Source organism: Triticum aestivum, chromosome 7B (genome assembly GCF_018294505.1).
Source record: "Triticum aestivum cultivar Chinese Spring chromosome 7B, IWGSC CS RefSeq v2.1, whole genome shotgun sequence".
Classification (NCBI taxonomy): domain Eukaryota; kingdom Viridiplantae; phylum Streptophyta; class Magnoliopsida; order Poales; family Poaceae; genus Triticum; species Triticum aestivum.
The window spans coordinates 129,617,638-129,624,700 of NC_057813.1; the positions used below are offsets into that span (position 1 = coordinate 129,617,638).

Consider the following 7,063-nt stretch of genomic DNA (forward strand, 5'->3'; position numbering starts at 1 on the left):
GCATCACAGCCTCGTCGCAAGCATCACAAGCATCATCAGTAGCATCACAGCCTCGTCGCAAGCATCATCACTAGCATCACAGCCTCATCGCAAGCATCAACACTAGCATCACAACCTCATCGCAAGCATCATCACTAGCATCACAGCCTCATCGCAAGCATCACAAGCATCATCACTAGCATCACAAGCATCATCACTGAACCCTCTCCATTAGCTCTAAGATGTATAAAGCATTTGCGTAAACCTCTTTAGGGCATGTTAGTCTTGGAGGTAGCTGCCCATGACCCTCAAGCCTTTCCTTGTTAACATGTGGTAGTTTATACCCATTCCCCCCTGCATGGTTCATGATCTCAATCATGCACATTTGTAGAGTTAGGAAAATTTTGTTGAGCTTGTAAACCTCATAGCCTTCAAATTCCTCCAAAACACCTGCAATAAGGTCTTGTAGTGTTTTAGGACTCAGACAATCTGTCAGGGATTGCAGCGAGTTGAAAAACTCAAGGTTAAGAACATTCAAATCAGGACTGTTGGCAGGCTGTTGTACTAATCTAATGTCAAGTCCAGTTTTTGCGACAGCTGCTAGAAATTCCTGGTCATCTGGCAAGATATGGGGCTTAGCATTATCCTGCTGAATGTAGATGGGTTGTTCAGCATCACTTTCCAGCCAAACAGCTTGTATCGCTGGCAAGACCTTCTCTATGAGGAACTCTCTCATCACTTTTCTGTCGACCTTTATTGACTTTGTCTCTATTGTACCTTTGGGCCTGTTGTCGCTTCTCCTTTGAGCAGGAACTTCTTTCACGAATGGCCAGATACCGATTTTCCCAGAGAAGGTCACGTTTCCTTCATTGTCCCACCTTGGCCTAGCAACGGCCGTTAAGAACATCACCTTGCTAATACAGTTGCCGTGTATAGGCCTCGTAGGCTCTTTCTCCCCATCCAGTAGATAATACGTTCTATTCTTCTTTGTCATGTTAAACCACTTCTCATCAATATGGACAACATTACGCATAGTCTTGAACTTAGGCCTCGTAGTTGCTGTTGTTTCCTCATCAAGCATCGACAAACAAAATTTCATCCTATCCATATTATTTTTTCCCTTTAAAGCCGGCTTCAAATAGTTTGTATGCCTCCTAATCAAATTCAGCATGAATTTTCTATGAAGCGTGGTAGGGCTACATCCCAGTTGCCAGGCTAGTGATCTAATAGTAGACCTCCTGTTTAATGGGATTGTTAGGATTTTTTCTAGGTTAATGTCCTTAGTCTTTCTTCCACTATTTCCTTTTCTCTGATCGGCAACATCTACTTCTTGACCTTGTTGAATTTGTAACATTGCCTTCCTCCAAATTCTTTGTATATTCCAAACACCCACTCCAAATTTTTTTGCAATGTCTTGCGTATCAGTTTTCTTAAAAGTGCCTCCTCTACTCATAGACAGTGTATGCAATGCTACATGAGCAGAAGTTTTTGTTGGTCATTGAGGGTTTTATTTTTTCTACCAACTTGCCCAGCACCTGCACCAAGACATACAACAAAGAAATCATTAAATGATCAAGTGATGAAATGATCCACTGTAACTGTACCTGGATTTTGAACAATTTCATCTCCTTCCACTCCATCTTCTGCATCTCCTTCCATTTCATTTTCTGCTTCTTCATCCATTTCGTCCACATCTTCTGCAGCTAGAGTGAAGTTGAGGTCTGGGAGATCCATTTTGTCCTGAAGATATGAATACGCAAGATGAAGAAGAAGAATAAGTAGAAGTAGAAGTAGAAGTAGAAGTAGAAGTAGAAGTAGAAGTACAAGTAGAAGTAGAAGAACAAGAAGAACAAGTAGTAGTAGTAGTAGAAGAAGAAGAAGAAGAAGAACAATTAAGTATATTTTGAGTAGTACTACTGCCTAATCGATGAGATACATCCGCCTATTTTCATTTGTTTTTAGAGGGCTTTATGATCCTGACAGACTTTGTTGTGCATCATGACTTTGTTGCAACAGAATTTTACTGTAGGTTTTACTGATTGCTAGAATTCAAGCATGTTTCAGAATGCTCCTAGCTCAGCAAAAGCAGGGAAATAATATTGTTTTTTGTTTTATCTGTAGGTTTTACTAGTGCGAGTGATCTTGACTTCCTTGCAGAGAGGACTAGAGATATGGGGTACTTGAGTGGTTCATCTGCACTCCAGATAACTTTCAGTTTTTTTGTTCAAAATTGAGCACCGCCTTGCCAAACAGCATTCCGCCACTAAATGGCAGCATATACAGGACCAACTAACAATGTACGGAGACCAACTAAACCTGGTATCTTTTCCAGATCAAGTTAGACCCTGGTTATTGGAAAGTACTCACTTCATTTCAATTTCTAGATGATATTCATTTATTTTTTCACAGCAAAACATCTTTGCTTCATGCTGATATTAGCATATTTCACAAGACCACAAAATGACTGAAAAGGTCTTTACGAATTGCAAGCAGGGAAGCAACCAAGAACATCCTAGCGAAGTTGCATGACCCAATAATAACACCAGAAGTGATCTCACAGATGCAAACTAACATTGTTTTCTTGAGTACTTAATCATGATCTGGAGTACTAGCATGGAGTAAATTTTTTGCAAGAGTACAATTACAAGCATGAGTACACTGAATTTCTTGTAGCAGATGGAGCACATAAAAATGGAGTAGCTCACCTACTGTTGATTTGCTAATTTGTCAATTTTCTGCTCCTTGCTGATGCTTGCTGCTCCTTGCTCCTTGCTGATCCTTGCTAATCCTTGCTCCTATTGTTGATCTGCTAGTTTTGACAGGTGAACAGATGGACAGTGGATGCTCCTTGCTGATCAATTCAAAATTGCTCTGGCGATCAATTCAAGCTTGTTGTGACTGGCGAGAAGACGTCCTGGTCAATCACCACATCTGATCAATTTCTGTCTGTGGCGAGAAGAAGTGGTACAACTCCAGCGATCAATTTCTTTGGCGATTAACAATTTTGATCAATTCAAACAGCAGCACAGGCGGCGCATGAGCAGGGAGGAGCACATGCTGCTGCTGTTGGTCAGTGCGGGGAGGAGCACGGGCAGAGGTCAATTGGCCGGATCCGGAGCTCCAGTGCCTGAATCGAGGAGCTGGAAGGCTGAGGCAGGAGGAGGAGGAGCACAGGCTGCGCTGCTGCTGCTGTTGGTCAGTGTGGGGAGGAGCATGGACGGAGGTCAATTGGCTGGATCCGGAGCTCCTATGCCTGAATCGAGGAACTGGAAGGCTCAGGCAGGAGGAGGAGGAGCACGGGCGGCGCTACTACTGGTCGGTGCAGGGAGGAGCACGGGCGGTGCGAAGGCCAGGAGTCATGGGCGGCACGACGGCCAGGAGTCATGGGCAGCTGGAGGCTGTGGCGGACGGCGAGGGAGCTGTGTACGAGTTTGGGCTCTCGATTGGAGCGGAGGAAGGCGGCCGGCGAGGGAGCTACGGCCGGCGCGGACGGACGCTGGAGCTGCAGCAGTGGGGTGGAGCCTGGCGGAGGGGAGGAGCGATGGAGGAAGACGAAGATCCCCGGCGACAAGAAATTCAAATTTAGGGTAGTTTGGTACTTTTTCCTGTTTTCACCTGGTCGGAGAAGTTCCCCAACGACAACTATTTCGGAACAGAGGGAGCAGTACCATAGGAAACTTTCCAATTCCTATGTTTTTCATTCACTTTTCCTTTCAAGCACTAGTGATTCTAGTAGGCCGGCTTGAGCAAGGAAAAGCCTACACTAAAAAAATGTTTTGTGCTACTTCTATTACTTTGGACCCAGGCCACTGCCCTACTAGCTCAACTCCCAGGGCCATCGACAAATGCACAGCTCAAACGCGCAGAGATTAATAATGATGGCATTCAAGAGAGTCCATCACGGATAACTAAGGTGCCTGGTACCTCACTGCTTGTCATATAGTAGGATAAAATAATCGTATTTCCCGTTACTATGTGTGCTCAGTGGACAATATATATAACTTGTAGAGTAAAAAAGAGATGCAACAAGTGTACAACCTCTTTGGCGAAGCCATGTCGATCTTAGCATGATTGGGTTGGCCGGTGAGGATGCTCCGGCTGACTTGGCTGTCGGAGGAGGGGAAGAAGATCTTAGGCGTCTGGAGATGGAGCCCGAGGTACTGCTCCGCTGTGATGGAGGGTTTCATCGTTGGAGCAGCTCCGGTGAGTTGTACGACGCCGAGGCTGAAGCAGGACAAGATATACAACGTTAACATGAGTGGAATTCTAATAGCATCTCCAATAGATGACATAAAATACATAACCACAAAGTGCTAGATGTAAAATACATCAGCCGCTCATCTCCGAACTTAACTGTCGAAACTGAATTTAACTGTCGAAACTGAACTTAACTGTCAAAACTGAATTTTGCTGTCGAAACTGAATTTTACTGTCGAAACTGAACGCACTAGCAAGGTGAGGCTACATGCTAGTCGACTGACTTATTCATCTCTGGTCAGTCGATTTTGCAGCCGTTGGATACGAAATCAAGGGCCTGCAGTTCATCTTCAACCTCCACCCCCTTGAGGCGCCAGCCACCACCGGCCAAACAGCAGCCCCCCGCCGCCCATGGCCGGCGGTGTACCGCCCCGCCCGCCCCGAAAACACTCCCCACCGTCGGTCCGCCGCCGCCTCGGCCATCCCTCTAGGCCCCCCGTGCTGAGATTTTTCTCCGGCGATCCCCACGCTACCGGTGACCACCGCCCCCACCTTGAACCGTAAGATAGATAGTGGGGTACCTCTCCGGCGAGCCCCCCTCCCCACTGCGGCTGGTTTTTCCTTCACCCCGGCGAGCCCCCCCCACCCTATGAAAATCGACTGACCCAAAAGTTAATTCAGTCGACTGAAGTGTAGCTAAATCGGAGCAGCATCACAAGCAAGAGCAAAAGCGAGAGCAGCAGTGCAAGCAAGAGCAATAGCAAGAGCAGACCAAGCAGGGGACCGAGAGCAAGAGAAGAGTTGCAGTGCGAGCGAGAGCTAAAGCAGCAGCAGATCCTACTGATGTGGATGTCGCCGCTGAGGGAGCGACGTCATGGAGGAAGTGGCCGGCGATGCCGCCGTGGATGGAGCCGCGCCGTTTCGTCTCGGGACCAAGCGCCGGCAGCACCGTGAGATCGAATCAAGAAGAAAATACAGTGATTAGTGTACAACCTCTTTGGTGGCGCCGATTAGGCCGCAGCTTCATCCGAGGAAACGGTGATGATGATGCTCTTCTGGTGGTGCAGGTGAAGACGATGGTGTGGGAATGGAGGTGGCGCGAAAGACGAGGGGAACATCGAGGCAGCTCCTTGGAGGTGGAGGACAGGGTGGCTGAACTGGCGGGACGACGAGATCGATGACGGATCCTCATCCGGTACGGTGGATGAGGGACGTCGAGGTGTTGCTGTGGACGACGTCATCGAGGAAGAGGCTCCGGCTGGGTGGCGGACGGAGGAGGGTGTGGGGCTTTGTCGCGGGTTTTCACGGCCTCGGTGTACCAATGGGTGGGCGGATGGGATGGGAGTTGGGAACCATGGCTTAGGGACGCGCTTGTCCGAAATGTGGGGTAAGTTACGAAAGTACCCCCACTGATTTGAGGCGGTTCTTTCGGTTCAGGGGTACCACGGGCATTTCGCGTGTCGGGATTTCACAAGAGGTGGGAGTTTTCGCGCGTTGTAATTTCGGAATAGCAAGGCGCGGGTTGAGATGGAGGGAGTTGTCGGAGCACAACGAGACAAATATATATCTTAAATATTTCGGGCTAACAAGGCGCGGGTTGAAATTTCCGGACAAGCCTAATGTGTACTGTACCAAATCAATTCGGCACTACAAATGTCATTCAAAACTTTCAATTCATGTTATGTTCAATTAAAATATTTTGCTACGTGTATAATGCATGCAACCTACTACTCAAATGAACGTTTTAGTGCATTCCAAACGTATATACTACCGCTTCAATATGAACTAAATTTGAATTCGTTTCTCTATTTGAATAAGATCTACAGTAATGATTGTTGTGAAGTCAAAGCATTTGAATTCGTTTCTCTGTTTTAATAAGATCTACAATCATCATTATTGTCAAATTAAACCATCCTTTGTGTATTATGTTCACAGCACACCACATGATTAGTCTCGAGTTACATATGAACTATGTGTACTATATGAACTCGAACTCGATTTTTTGAATCCACTTTATGTTGATTTCAAATCACATTACATTTCTAGCTCTAGCTAGGTCTTCATAATCTAAACCATGTCTCATATGTATAATGTGTTTATCAAATTATGTATGGTGCCCCGCCCCCTACGCCTACAAGTATTTAGATGTGAGTTGCAAACACCACACATTACCACAAATTCAAATAAAATGTGAGAATGTTCGATATATAGTATTGTTTAGATTGTTTGATATTTAGTTGTAAGCTGCAAACGCCACACATTATCACAAATTTAAATAAAATGTGAGATTGTTTGATGTATAGTATGGTTTAGATTGTTCGATATTTAGCTGTGAGTTGCAAACGCCATGCATTATCACATTATGGTATAACATGTGCACAACACGCGTATCACCGCTATATTCATGCATGCATATGTTTAAAACACTATGATCTCCTATTCAAATATATGAATCCACTTTCATATCAAATTATGATCTTTGTTAGTCTCTTACACCGACACAATCCTATAACCTTTGTAGCTACCACTAACTTTCTCTCGTGCATTCACACACCCTCCTCACCCTCCCCCTCCCTCGGCATTCTATCCACTGGGAACATTCATTTTTTTCTTTAGGTCGTTCTCCGAGAGTCTCCACAACTCCTTTCCGACACACACCGATCGATAAACCTCTCCAGCGATGCCTGCCTACAACATACACATGGACCTTCAATCTCCTCCTTTATGTGTCCTTGCCTCGTGTCTCTCATACAGTCACACACACGTGTAAACTCCCTCTTTTCATTGATCTCACAACCGCACATTCCTCCCCCTATCTAGTTAGTAGCTGGGCCTCTCGCACCACCTCCTAGCTCCATTCTGTCTGTCTATCCGTCTCACTGGGCCT

At 45.9% G+C, this 7,063-nt stretch overlaps 1 protein-coding gene across 1 annotated transcript in view; it reads left to right on the forward strand.

The window, feature by feature from the left end:
• LOC123157769 (uncharacterized) overlaps positions 1-3,683 on the forward strand; it is a 13,112-nt gene extending 9,429 nt beyond the window's left edge. Inside the window, exon 6 of the mRNA XM_044575980.1 lies at positions 2,793-3,683. The gene's annotated coding sequence lies outside the window, so the exon portion shown is untranslated. The remainder of the gene's footprint in view (positions 1-2,792) is intronic.
• The last annotated feature ends 3,380 nt before the right edge of the window (positions 3,684-7,063 follow it).